General features: G+C 33.9%; 1 pseudogene; it reads right to left on the reverse strand.

Moving 5' to 3' along the window:
• Positions 1-5,802: 5,802 nt before the first annotated feature.
• Positions 5,803-5,920, reverse strand: LOC112473983 (annotated as a pseudogene).
• Positions 5,921-15,149: the final 9,229 nt, after the last annotated feature.

Consider the following 15,149-nt stretch of genomic DNA (forward strand, 5'->3'; position numbering starts at 1 on the left):
ATGTATATGTATAGTCATCTACTTTGTTCTGTGTGTGCCTTATCTCCATTCCCCTTTGCAAATTTGGCTCTTTGAATCCTCCGCCTTTCAGTCATTGTTGTATCAATTTGTCCCTATGTAAGCTGAACATTCATTACTATCTTGCTATAGCAAATCTCTTCTTATTTTAAGCTTATAATGCTCTATTCTTAGTAAGGGTTGCACTCCTTTGCTTCTATTTACCTGATAGTCACTTTACTCCTAATTATGTTTTTTTTTTTTTTTGGTCATTTTCTTTTAGGTGAGCTGACACCTTTCAGTATTTCCTGTAGTGCAGGCCTCGTAGTGGAGAATTCCCTCGATTTTTGTATGTATGGAAAGGTCTTTATTTCTCCTTCATATCTAAAGGAGAACTTAGCTGGATTCGTTATTCTTGGCTGGTAGTTCCTTTCATTTAAGAATTTGAATATTTGATTCCACTCCTTTCTGGCTTGTAAGGTTTGTGCTAAAAATTCCGATGATAATCTAATGTATTTTCCTTTATAGGTTACCATCTTCCTTTCCCTGGCCTGCCCTGAGAATTCTGTCTTTATCGCTGATTTTTGATAATTTTAATACAATATGTCCTGGTGACGGCTTTTTGGGTTGAGATAATTGGGTGTTCTGTTGACTTCTTGAATTCCAAGCTCCAGCTCATTCCTTAGATTTGGGAAATTCTCATCAACTATTTGTCTAAAAATGCTTTCTAGTCCCTGCTCCTTTTTCTCCCCTTCTAGAATTCCCATTACTCTTACATTTCCTTTCCTGATGGTATCAGCTAGTTCTTGTATTTCTCTTTCACTATTTTTCATTCTTTGATTTCTTTCTTTCCCTTCTGATTTATATCTAGATTTTTGTCTGATATCACTGATCCTTTCCTCTGTTTGGTCGACTCTATTTCCCAAGCTTATTATTTCATTTTTCAACTCTTGCGGTGTGTGTTTTTTTGTTTTTGTTTTTGTTTTTTTTATCTCCAGAAGGTCTATTCGGTTCTTTTTGAGGGTTTCAATCTCCTTGCTCTGCTCATCTAGTTGTTTTTTCATTTCCTGAATTCTCTGTCATTTAAGTCACATATTTCTATATCTGTAAGCTTATTTTCTGGAAATTTTTCTTTTCTTTCTGAGATGCCTTGTCTTCTTATTTATTCATGGTGTTTAATGGACTATTTCTCTACCTGGGCATTAATGGAAGTGTGTTCTGCTCTTTTTTTTTTTTCCCAGAAAGAAGATTTATTATATAATGGTCCTTAGCCTGTTGCAAAGAAAGTGTTTTTCTTTTGGTTTCCAATAGGTGGCATCTAAGCCTATTGGATCTCTGCTTTACATAAAGTCTTAATAATGTCTTTTTTCCTTATAGACGTTTAATCACACTTCCTACCCTCAGTCTCAGTTCCTGTCAATGTTAGTGACAGTTTCGGTAGCTTTTGCTCAGATTCTCCTGCAGCTTGGTGGTGATCTGTCTCAGAGATTACGGGGGGAGGGGCCCTCTGGGTTGGGCATGGGCTGCAGCTCAGCCTGGGTTTTGCAACCACAGCTGGTAAAAATCAACTATTTTTTTCTCTGCCATCCCTGCTTTTCTGCTGTTCCCGTTTCTCTGCCTTCTGCCCTTACGACTGGGCATTGCTGCTGGCAGCATGGAGCTCACAGCACTCCTATACAGATCTGTTCAGGGAACTCTCCACGCCTTCTCTCCTCCCCTTCCTCCTATAGGGAGCTCTGGCTACGAGAGGCAGTTTCTTTGTTTCTCCCAGTCCACCACCTGACACCTAGTGTTCTGTCCTGTGGTAGCTCTTATGTGCAGATCCCATGTTCAGACGTGCTGGTGTGCAGTTTGTGTGTTTTTTGTTGAGTTTTAGATGTTCAAATTATTGTTATTTCAAGAAGAGAGATCTAGGGACGTCTTTCACTCTGCCATCTTTAATCCAATCTTTCCATTCGCCTTTTGAAGACCATCTTGGTTACTTCTAGTTTTTGGAAATTATGAATAAAATTGTTATAAACATTCATATTCAGGCTTTTGTGTGGACATAAGTTGTCAACTCACTTGAGTAAATACCCGGGAGGACATTTGCTGGATCATTTGCTGAGAATATATATGTTTAGCTTGGAAGAAACTGCCAGTGGCCTTCTACAGTTGTTGTGCTTATTACATTTCTACCAGCAATGAGTTCTTGCTTCAAATCCTCTCCAGTGTTTGATATTGTCACCGTTTTGGATTTTAGACATCGTTAAAAGTGTGTGATGGTCATGGTTTAAAGTTTCAATTCCCTAATTATCTTCTGTTATAAGCTAAATGATTCATCCCCATAAAATTTATATGTTAAAGCTCTATCCCCCAGTGTGATGGTATTAGGAGAAAAGGACTTTTGGAGATAATTAGGATTAGATGAGTTCCTAAGGGTAGTGCCCTCATAAAACAGATTACCACCCTTCTTAGATTCAAAAGAGCTTGCTTCCTCTTTCTGCTCTCTGCTTATGAGGTTACAAGGAGAAGTTAGTTCTCTGCAACTTGGAAGAGGGTTCTCATGAGGACTCAACCTTAATCTCAGATTTCTAACTCCAGAATTGTGAGAAATAAGTTTCTGTTGTTTATAAGACACTCAGTTTGTGATAATTTATTTTAGCAGCTTGAACTAGGAAACACATGATCCTGAGCACCTTCTCATATGCCTATTTGCCACCTCTATATCTTCCTTGGGGAGGTGTCTGTTCAAATCTTTAGCCCATTTTTTTAAAAATTATTGTTTTGTTTTAAGAGTTATTTGTACATTTTAGATATCAGTCCTTTATTAGATATGAGTTTTTGTAAAGATTTTCTCCCAGTCTATAGTTTGTCTTCTTTTCTCTTAACTGTCTTATGGAGAGCTGAAAATTTTAATTTAATGAAATCTAAATTATTGATTTTTTCAAGAGTTATGCTTTTGGTGTACATATTACCAGATCCAAGATTATCTAGATTTTCTCTTATGTTATCTTCCATAAATTTTATCATTTTACATTTAGGTCTATGATCTAAATGTAAATTTTTGTGAAAAGTGTAAGGTCAGGGTCAAAATTCAATTTTTTACATGTTATTCTAGCATCATTTGTTGAAAAGACTATACTTTCTCCATTGTAATGCTTTTGTTTCTTTATTAATATCAGTTGACTATATGTGTGTGGTTTATTTCTGGATTCTCAATTCTGTTGCATTGATCTATTTGTCTAGTCTTTCACCAATACCACACTGTCCTGATTAATATAGATTCATAATAAGTCTTTAAGCCTGGTAGCATTAATTCTCTGACATTTTTCTCTTTCCGTAATGTGTCATCTATTCCGTTTTTTTGTTTGTTTGTGTTTTGTTTTTTTGTCTTTAGAAATAAACTTTAGAATCAGTATGTTGATATTCACAAAATAATTTGCTGGGATTTTTTTGTGAATATCACAAAATAATTTGCTGGGATTTTGTTGTGATAGGTCAAATTGAGCATAGTAGGCATAATTTTGAGCAATGTACAGGATTTTGCATTTTGCTTGAAAGTCTAGAGACATGGGTTTACACTGAATAGTAGGCAGTGGCTAATAATTTGGCTGATGGTTGAGAACTTGGAGGAAATATAATGGGGAATTAATCAAAAGATCTGAGAAAGAAATATATAAGAGAAGCTTTCAAATGGGTACAATGTTTGAAGATATTTGTGCCTATGTGAATTCTCATCAAAAAGCAACTTCAGCAAAGAAGGATCTTAATAATAATATGGACCTGTGGAGAAGCTGTAGATCAACTTCTATACTGTCCTCGTCCCCAGCTCCTGGATCAGATGCACATTTAGCATCATCAAAGTTAGAGGTTTCGAGGTAGTGTGAGACTACCGCATTTTAGAGTTTGCTCTATTTTGTGGGTATTTGTTAATTATCCAGCCTCTTCTTGCTCAAGGACTCATGATAAAGTGGTTATGTTGGCAAGATGGAGGTTTTGCATGGGCTCAGCAATATAGACCTTCACTCATCAAGAGTGATCTAGCTCCAGCCGCTATTATGTGTCCAATATACCAACAGAATCAACCACTTGTGTGCCCCTGATATGGCACCGTTTCCCAGGAGATCAGCCAGCCAGCTGGTGTCAGATTAATTACAGAGGAGTACTACTACCAAGAAAGTTGCAATCTTTTGTCTTATCTAGAATAGACACTTACTCTGAATATGGGTTTGCTTTTCTTGCCTACAATGCTTCTGCCAAAACCATTATCTGTGGACTATTGAGATGCTATATTCATGTTTTTCACATAGCATTGATAATAACAACAACAAACCCAAAGCAAAGCCAAATGAAACTCATCTAATAGCAAGTAAAGTGAGACAATGAATTCACGCTCATGGAATTGGTTAGTGTTATCATATTAACCACATTCTCATCTTCCTGAAGTTGCTGGCCTGATAGAACATTGAAGTGGCCTTTTGAAGACTCAGTTATGGTACCAGATAGGGGATATAGGGGATATTATCTTGAAGCATAGGATAATGTCCTCTAAGATGCAGTATATGGTTTAAATTAGAAATCAACATATATGTTGTTTTTGCCATATCCAGGATTCATGGGTCTGAGAATCATGGGGTAAAAATGGTAGTGGATGTGCTCACTAATACCCTTGTGAGGCACAAGCAAAATTTGGACTTCTAGTCATTAAAAGTTTGGACTCAGGCAAGAGCTAGGAAGGAGAGAGACTGACTGAGAGAGAGGGAAAAAGAGGGTGGAGGGAGAGGAAAAGAGAGAGAGAGGAGGCGAGGGTAGGGGATGGTGCAGAAGGGGAGAGATGATTCTATATCTCAGGAGAACTTTAACTAAAACATTTATCAATAGCTAGTTCCACCTCTCTCTATTCTCTTCAACAGGCAAGTATCCTAACTTGCTCTCACTTCTCTTTGGTTTCCGCAGCCAGACAGCTTTCTAACCACCTCAGCCTTTCTACCAACCACAACTGCAGCACTGACTGAGAACCAACTTTCTTTCAAGGATTTCCCTACTGTGTTAAACATTAGTTTATTAGATTAATTTATATACAACTCTTTTTAAATATTTAGTATTTCCGAAGTTGGGTTTTGAGAAGAGACCTTGTAGTTTTTATTTTAAAGAGGCAATGATCCTGATTCCTTTTCTGATGTGGATATCCATTGTGATGTTTAAAATTTAATATCATCGAAATTTTAAAACTTTTTCTGCATTGCTTTATTCAGTTAAGTATGTGAATAGTGCTACTGCTTATGGCCAATCAGGTCAATGATATCAGAGAAAAAATTTTGGTAAAATAATGCTATATAAATGCAAAATACAAGTTAAATTTTATTTAAATTATGTATATTTGACAAATTTGTTCTTATGTTCTTGAATTTGAGCAAAAAAATGCAAGTAGCAAGTACAAAAGTAAAACAAAACATGAAACTGTCATTTTTAAAAAGTTTAAAATGTGACAGAAATTTAAAATAATGCATATCACAGATTGTTTAATTTACGAACAGAAGAATTAATAGCATGATTCAAAGAGCAACTGAGGAACATAGATGTATATAGTCTGTTGGCAAAATTATACAAGTCACATTAGATGAAAAAAAGTAGAATAATGTTGCTAAGTTAGAGTCCTATAGGGCAATAAAATTATGTATAAACTTATCTTTTCTATACGACAGGATTCATTTGTATTTTATTTTATTTTATTTATTTTATTTAGGTGAGGCAACCCTTGGCTGACCTCACAGATTGCAAGGACCTTGTCGGTTTACAATCCCTTATTTTTTTTATTTTTTATGCCTAAAGCACCTGGTCTTCCTAGATGGTCTCCCATCAAGTACTAACCAGGCCAGACCCTGCTTAGTTTCCGAGATCAGACGGGATTGGGCTTGTTCAGGGTGGCATAGCCATAGACTCTACTTGATTTAAAAAAAATACAAGTTAGTAGGTAACTTCTCAGAATCAGGGCCCTAATCAAAGGAACGAACCCCTAATTGGTTAAATAATTCCTAGGAAGTCCTGTTAGACAATGCTCTAGTATTACAGTGCAAAGACGTGCATTCATATTTTGCCTTCTTTCCAAATTTTGGCTTTCCCCTCCCGCCCCCCAACAATATAAAATTCTTTCATAATCTTATAAATCAACCATATTTCACTCCTCTTTATTCTTTCCCAGTCCCTAACATTTTTTATTTTAAATTTTTAATTCAAGATCAGATAATAAGAATCTCTAAATAATAAACAAGTTTACTAATTTTATACCTCACAAATCTTGACATCTAGAGATAAGGCTTTTCCCAAATCTTATTCTCTGATCTCTCCAAGAGATATTTGTGTATTAAAAATTATTTCTTCACTCTCTAGTTTTCTCTATTACTTTTCTTGCAACTCAGGGCCTTGATTCCTGTATAATTTTTGCACTCTTATGGTAAGTTTTTATGTTTCCCGCATTGAACTCATTTATTTTTTCAAGACACTAATGTTTCCAAATTATTAATCTTTTCCTTAATATTGCCTCTCTAAAATAAAATTCATAAAAAATTTAGTTGCATGCTTAATATTTACTTATCATAAGATAAATATGTAATACTTTTTTTAACTTTCATCTTTATTAATGAGAAATAATAGTCCATCATCCTTTAAGAGATGATGATGATTCTGATGAGGTTTAATCTCAGTAGAGCACTCAGAGTTTACCAATACTTTCACTTTCCATGTCTCATTTAATTCCAATCAGTTTTCCCTATAATGCTGATAGGTGGACTACACAAAGATAATCCTCTTTATAAGGCAATAACTCTGAAACTTAGAGAGTAAATGATCTTATTACTTTACTAGTAAACCCTAGATTCACTAATCTCATACAGATTTTTTTCTGAATTCAGATTCTATACTTTTTCCAGTATGTCACACTCTGTGAAAGTACTTTGTAAACTGCAAACTGCTATACAAATGTACTGGATTATCATTACCACATTTATTATTTCTCTTCTTTTGTCTATCTCTTTATTACAGTATATCTTCATTTGCCCAGCAGAAAGAAGATGGTGGAGTCTATATGAAGCTACAAGTACAGAATCCCTCCTAAGTTGCTAATCAAGTGAATTGGACTTTACAATTTATGAAACCATTAATGAAAATGCATGGCCTAATGCTGCTGATACCTATCTAAAGTTTACACACAGAAAATAACGAATGAGTCTACGAGATAACTCAGCAGACCATTCCCTGGAGAGGCCCTTATATGAAAGAAGTTGTTCCCGCTAGATAGCGTATCCTTCTTTATAAGGATTGTGTTGGATTATATAATTTCTGAGTAACTTAATGGACTGCATAAAGAAGAAATGTAAGTGGTGTTTGACTGTAAGGAAAACAAAACAAACAAATAAAAGGCAAAGCCATTCTAAATTGCACAGTAATCGCTTCAACTGCAAGAACAATTTCAACTCTATTAAAATGAGGCTTTAAATTATTCTCCAAACATGATGTGCTATATCCCATCTTTAGCTTGGCATTCACTGCTGGAATTTCCATAGGCAACCAGCTGTTCTTTAGTATAGAGAAGGCAGCCAGGACTCTGCTGAAAATTGTCAAAGACTAAAATCCTACTGTTTAAGAATAAGTGAGAATCAGAATCAAGACAATTTCAAAAAGTTGTAGTGAATCAATAAATGGACAGTTTTGAATGAATAACAGGTTTTTACTCTCCTTTTCTCTGGACTGTTTTGAAACTACATTTAATAAGGTTAGGCATTGGCATCTATAAAAGTTCCTATTTAGTTCAGCAGCCTAAGAAAATTCTATTACTGATTTTTTAGGAGAAAAATTGAACCGATTTTTCAAATTAGAGTGAGTACAATCCAGTTATAACAAGTTTTTACTTCTTAATTATGCTCTGGCTCTCCCACATTTTGTTTTTGTTCATCTTCTCCCAACCTCATAGTTCTTAACTTTGCATTGTGACACTGACAACATTGAGAGTATAATTAAAACTATGATCCCTAACCTTGAGAGCAATTGCATAAACACATAAAATTATATAATAAGTTTATGAGTCCCTAGAAGCCTATCCTTTAAGCCCAGCTGAAGAACCTTTACTGCATCTGTAATATTCTTTTATTTTTTGCCTGTCAAACTCCAATTCGGCTTTTAAGACTCAATTCAAATATGCCACCCCTGAGAATTCTTCTGTATTTCTATCCCTCTAGGCAAGTTGATATTTATTATTCCTTCTACTATACTTTTATTTTAACATTTATTCATTTTTCTTACTTTTCTTCCTTCCTTTAACATTTATTAAATAGGCACCATAAAACTAAATTGAATAAAACAATTTGTGTTCTCAGGGAACTCTTGCTTCATTAATGAGATCTATACAGATGTGTGATCATGAGAGATAAGTGCTAATATATTGGACAGGTAATGCAATGGGAGTACAGTGAAAAGGAGGCCCAATGTTTCTTATAAATATACTAAACTTTATTTATAGAGTTTTGTAATTAACCAAAAATTCTCTAAGAACCCATTTTTATTTAGTATTCCCAAATTTTCCAGATGCGTTATTAATGATTAAATATTACAATTGAGAAAATAAATTCAGAGAAGTAAAAATATTGCACAGAATGACTCAGCAAATAATTAATGAAACAAATTCAAAGTAATGTGTTCTGACTCCAAAGCCAATACTTTCTTTCATACTATGCTATATTTCTATGCTCAGAAACAGAAATCAATCTAATTAATCACTGAAGGCATACAAAAGGCCCATCAGGTGACTTTAAGAAGAAATATATTGCCTAGCATAGAAGTTGTACCTTTAGATATATTACTTAGCTTTTTTGAGTTTTAGGTTCCCTATCTACAATGAAAATTAAAAGCCCTACCTTTCAGGTTCAGTATTGGAATGCATTTAGATAATATATGTGGAATACATACATAGCTCAGTGCCTGCCACATTATAGGAGCTTTATAAAATTAGTTCATGCTTCTACTTTCCCAACCAGGGATTGAGTCAAGTGCTTTAAGACAAATACAGAAAAGGGGGGTAGTGGGAGAGAGTGAGGAGAAAGACACTATAAAGATATAGTAACATAATCCAAGGACCTTGTAATGTAGGAGGGAAAAAACTAATCTATCCTCGGAAGACCCTTAAAAAAGCATAGAATTAATACTACCAAAAAACATTGGTTACTATGTCATCTCATCCAGGAGTCAAAGGACATCTAAAATGAGGTGATCCATGTTAGGTAATTTTATATTAAAATATATTGTTTTGACTTTTTTTCTTCCTATTCCTTCATTTCTTTTTAATGTACTTGAATTATCTACAAAATTATTTGAAATACATATTTAAACTGCCTTCAATATATGAAGAATTACTACACTTTTCTTTAAGAGTTTCTCCCAGTTCTCTCAAAAACATTCTCCATAACTTAATGCAAAATTCCATTCTTAAAAGTAAATAGTATTTATACCCATATTTTAACATTATTTTTATTTCTATTGTTCTGACTGATAGAAATGATATAATTTTGTAACTTATACTTTAATCTCAGTAGAATCTTTTAGGAGACTGTAAATAATGTGAAATACTTCAGAAGTATGGTTATTCAAAATTATTATAATCACATTTTTTCCTTAAGAGAAAACAAAGCAAACTTTCATTTATTAATTGCCTTGGGTCAGAAATTATGCTAAACTACCATATATCTTTCCTACATATTATTTATTAGAATTTATTATCTCATTTTACAATTTTTTTTTTACATTTTAAAATGCATAAAGATTGTGACTTCCACAAGAACACACACAGCTAATGTGAAGAAGCTAAAATTTGTACCCAAATCCATTTCCTTTCAAAGCCCCAGCCCTTCTGTGCTGCTGGAGTGAGTTTTTGCCATGTGAAAAAGTGACATGTATAAAACTTCATTTCCAAATAAAGTCAGAAAATATAGACATTGCTGTTGTATTCATCTGTAGCTGTTCTCAAGCATTAGTATTTTTGATAATACTGGAGTGCTTATTAAACAGAGTGCTCACTGTCTCCACAAGTTCATCATTCACTAGGTCTTTAGCAGCAATGAAAATTTATATTTCTAACAAGTTCTCAGTTGAAGCTTATGTTGCTGGTCAGGGGACCACACTTTGAGAACCACTGGCCCAATAATTCTTTCAGAGAACAAATACTTGGTAAGCATCTTAAGTGAGGTTAATGAACTCAATGAGGGAAAACGTTTCATACTGTATAGTGTATCAAATAATTCTGTTGTACATTTTAATATTTTACAATTTTGTTTGTCAATTATACCTCAATAAAGCTGGGGTGAAATAAGTTCGGGTGTTCATAGTTCACCCTAGACCTGCAGAATAGGTTTCCTGAGAGAAGACCCAGGAATTTATATGTAGACAATAGAGTGTTTCATAGTGGCCCTGTTTCACAGAGGAGGAAAATATGAGGCTATCGGGAAAATTTAGTGAAAGATAGGTTAAAGGCTGAAACCAACTCAGACTTGAATTCCCATTGGTTGTAGTCCTCTGCTCTCTCATAGTTTTCCTTATTCCTTCCTGACTCATCTATTTTCTTTAAATTTTGACCATGCTACTTTTGATAGCACCTTTGCTTGTTTACCTTTTACTTCAGATTCCAATAGCTGGTAATAAGTTTCCATTAACAGAAAATAGATTAGCGAGAGATGTTCTTTGGAGTTCAAAATAAAGGGAGTCAAAGGGTTAGAATCCACGTTTCCTATTTCAGTTAATTTTATCAAATCCTTCAAGCCCAAAACCTCTGTTTTCAGATGAGTATCCCAGAAACGGACACTGTGATGAGGATTGTATAAGTGATTTATTAAAAAATCGATCCCGGTAGTAAAGAGTAAGGGAGTAAGGGAAGCAACACAGGGAAAAGAAAAGATCAAGCGAGGATGTGATTTTAGGCAAAGTGCCATCCTCAGCTGCTCCCCACAGGAACTGAGGCCATAAATTACTCTTCAGTGTCTGTCCTTGTTTTAGGTGAGGAAGCTGGGCTTTTCTACTCTCACACCAGTCAGTTATTTTCAAGGCCATCCTACAGTGATATAAGTTTCAAGGCATTTCAGACTCTCTGCTGTCCTGGAAAGAGAAAAGAGAGTGCAAAGGACTGTGGGTTCTGGGGAAAGTACACAAATACTTGATCCAGTGATCAGGGAAAATCTGGGCAAAGAACCAACAATGTACACTAAACTATAGTTCTATGTTTGGTGTCCCTTATTTGCAGTCTCTGAAATTTGATGGTTCATAAGATGCTGACAGTTTTTACCTATGAAATGTCTTTACTTTTTTTATTCCTATTGCCATTGTTACATTTTGGAATCCTTTTGCCTCAAACAGTGTTAGCGCTAGCAGTCTACCGATTTTAGTCAGATCTACCTGTTTCCAAAATTTTCTTTCTAATCACCTACACATTTTGCATTACCATATACAAGTGATTTCCACAAGAAGTTATTACACAGTCACTTCTTTTGATATATCATAGTTTGATTGCATAATTTATTTACTCAAACTTTTATTTCTCATCCCAGCTGATAGAATAAACTCCAATTGTCTTGTAAATTCCTGCAAGTCTTCCACAATCTAAATCTAGTCTTTTTTTGTATAGTATCTCTCAATTTCAACTAAGATACTATGTGTCAACCATTCTCAGGACTCCCATTCTCTGAAAAAGTTTGTGCACAATTAGACCTCCATGCATTATTCTATTTGCTCTTCTTCATACATTTCTGACTCCACTCCAACTCTGTGCATTGAGGTGTCTCTAAATGCTCGTTGTTCAAACAAAATGCTACCTTCTCTGTGAATCCTTGGTTAATCCTCAGTCTGGATTAAATACTGCTGCTCCCTCACCCCCTGTTTGTGCTTCTATAGCACAGTACATGTATGCCTCTAATGATATGTTCTTTATAGTGTTGTTACATGCAAATCTGTCCCATACATTGTGAGTTCTTCAAAACAGGCATTATGATTTATTTGTACTGTATCCCTAGCACACACAAAGCACTGCCTGACACAAAATAAAGTCTAACCAATAATCACAGAATTAAATAAATAAAATATGCTCCCAATAATTTCTGTGGAAAGATGATAACATATGCACTTGAAAGAAAGGAGAGTAAAGGAAAAAATGTAGAAAACATGTCAACTAAAGAAAAATAGTGTAACTTCAAAATACATGTGTATATAAACATTCTTTTCCCTACTTAAGATCAAGAAATACATAATTTATGGCCATTTCATCTCAGTGTGCTCTTAAACCTAATTTTATAATATATACTATTATATGGTGAATCAGATGTTCTCATAGAAGCAATATTCTATTTTTTTTTAGTTGACAAAGAATGAAAAATCATTCTTTCACTTTACTGTTTTGATTGTACAGTTTTCCTTATGGCTTATTTTACTCTAGTAACCATGTGAGTGAAGTCTTATTTCTGGGGGGAAAAAAAGTATAAGTTAAGTAACCACGAATGGAAAAAGAAATAACTCCCTATGTGTGTTGTATATGACTGTTAAACATGAAGGTGTTTTAATCTCTATTTAGATTTTATTGTCATTGTTTAAAAATATGAAACCAATATATTAAATAGGTATTCCCTGACTGAGATAGATAAATACATACATACATACATACATACATACATACATACATACATAAATACATAAATAAATAAATACATAGATATATAGTTAAAATTCCTGAGGGAAAATAATATGAATAATAGAATTGTAATGCCTTATAATAATGTTTAACTATATTGAAAATAGGAAAACAGAAAATTCCAACCAATTCTGTAGCAGATGCCATTTGTGCTCAAGTCTCAAATCCCTTCCCTCTCAGAGATCATCAGATAGTAAACCCCATGAGCTGAAGACACCCAGTCTGAAGGCATTCTCTGGCCGCTGGAACATGCTAAACCCAGGCTGCAAGATTTGATACTCAGAAAGTAACAATCAACCATTGAGGGCTGGAAGTGGTGAATAAATACCTTAGAATATTTACCTTTCAGTAGAAAACTTCTGAGATATGTTTTATGCAATGTCCAGAGGGTCCTAGATAAACTGAACTCCACCTGATCATAGTGGTAAACCCACTCATGACCGCAATCTTCTATTATCTTTCCCGATTTTCCTGACTAATCCTCACTCCCTTTTAGTTCTTCCTGAGATCAACTTACAGATAAACTACTTGCACCAAATCCTATCTCCAAGTCAGTTTTTGAGGGAATCCAAACTCAACAAGTTCCTATAACAATGATATTTTTTCTGATATGGGAAACATGTTTTGAATTATTTTTTTAGCATTAAATGTTTCTCATACATGTCATTTATTTATAGTGACTGCTTTACTCATGAAATAAACATCAACATGTATTTAAACTATTATTCCAGGTAGAGCAACACACACAAACATACAGACATGCTAAAGTGTGCATTATATACTTAAATTCGATTTAATTTTTAATTATAACTTATTTTATTAGTATTTACCTTTGTCTTCCTCTTCAAGTTCAGAGACCATTTTCTCGAATTATATACTTAATCACTTTTTGTTACATTCTTTTTACTTTGTTTAAGAGTGATTATTTGCAACTTAAAAAGCACAATTAAGTAGAAAATGTCTATTATAGATTTTTCATCTATTTGTAATTCAATTACATTAAATTCAAATCATTTTCTCCATACCATCTTTTGATATTTAGTATATCATTCTCATTCAATCAAGCATATGACATGAAGTTTTATGAAAATATAACTATTATTATTTAATTATCTTCTAATTGTAATAGTTAATCATTTGTAATAGTTAATCAATTGTAATAGTTAATCTACACACAAAATTTTACTGAACACATCAAGGAATATACCAAGTAGCTTGAGTCTTAAACATTTGAATCTCAGAATTGAGTATTACAATGAAAGCATTGAAAATCTAAATAAGAGATTATTTCATAGTTTCAACATTTTAGTTTAAACATTTTTCTGGTAAGTTTGGAATTCCAGATTGAGATCAAACTGAGCATTGACGCAGATGCATTTGAATCTATTTTTTTAGAGGAAGAAACTTGCTGTAAAAAAATAAACTAATTAAAATTTTTTTTGGTCCTTCTATATCATCTAAATAATTTCTAAAAATCAATTTAGGCTTGTTTTTATTTTTTCTTCTTGAAATTTTAAAATAATTCTAAAATGTGATTTGAAAATTCCTCTAATACACATGTCTGACACATTCACAATTGTCTAGGCATTCACTTCCTTCATTATTCATATATTGAACACTTTTATATACAACTCGTTTAGGCCCTATAAGAATGAAATGTGATTCCTGCTCCTGTGTAGGTTGTGATACAATAAGAATGATAAACTAGCACATGAAAAACTACTATAAGTCCTGCTATAAAAGCTGTACAAACAATCTGAGGGTGCAAAGAATGTAAGAATTATTTTTAACTGGGGGAGAAACAAGAACTCATAAAAGAGGAAGTATTTGTTCTGGCAGTGGAAAATCAACAGAATTTTATAAAGCAGCATGGAGAGGGACATTCCAAGCAGATATCAGCAGATGTGAAGGCACAGGGGTGAAAGGAGACAGTCTGAAGAGAAGAGTGAGTAGTTTGATGTGGTTTGAGCATGGGTATTAAATGAAGGGAACAGATGCGTGATGAGATGTGGCCAAGTATAGTGTGATATAATATTGGAGATCTTTGAGGACCTTAATTTTAGTATCAATCCATCAAAGTCAGACAACTGCCTGAATAGGTCAAACACATTTCCAGGATGTGAGACAGTTAGAGTGATTCTTGAGATTGCTGGAATCGTGTGCAACATCACTAATGGGGTGGATGAGATAACACGCTTGCCTGAGCTTGATTGCCAGCTGAAATTAACCCTTCCATTTCTTGGAGAGACTGTTACAGACCATAAATTTATCCAGATATCATGGAAGTTAGTTGAAATCGTATGTTACAAAGTAATTCTAATGTTCTAACCATTCTACTGGTCTCTGCTGAGCAATGTGTATGTAAATACATTCATAGATACACACCTATGTAATTGCTAAAATTTATCCTTAGATTTAGATTGGATCTACTTCAAATTACAGCAAAGAATTT

This window comes from Pteropus alecto, unplaced genomic scaffold, assembly GCF_000325575.1.
Source record: "Pteropus alecto unplaced genomic scaffold, ASM32557v1 scaffold311, whole genome shotgun sequence".
Classification (NCBI taxonomy): domain Eukaryota; kingdom Metazoa; phylum Chordata; class Mammalia; order Chiroptera; family Pteropodidae; genus Pteropus; species Pteropus alecto.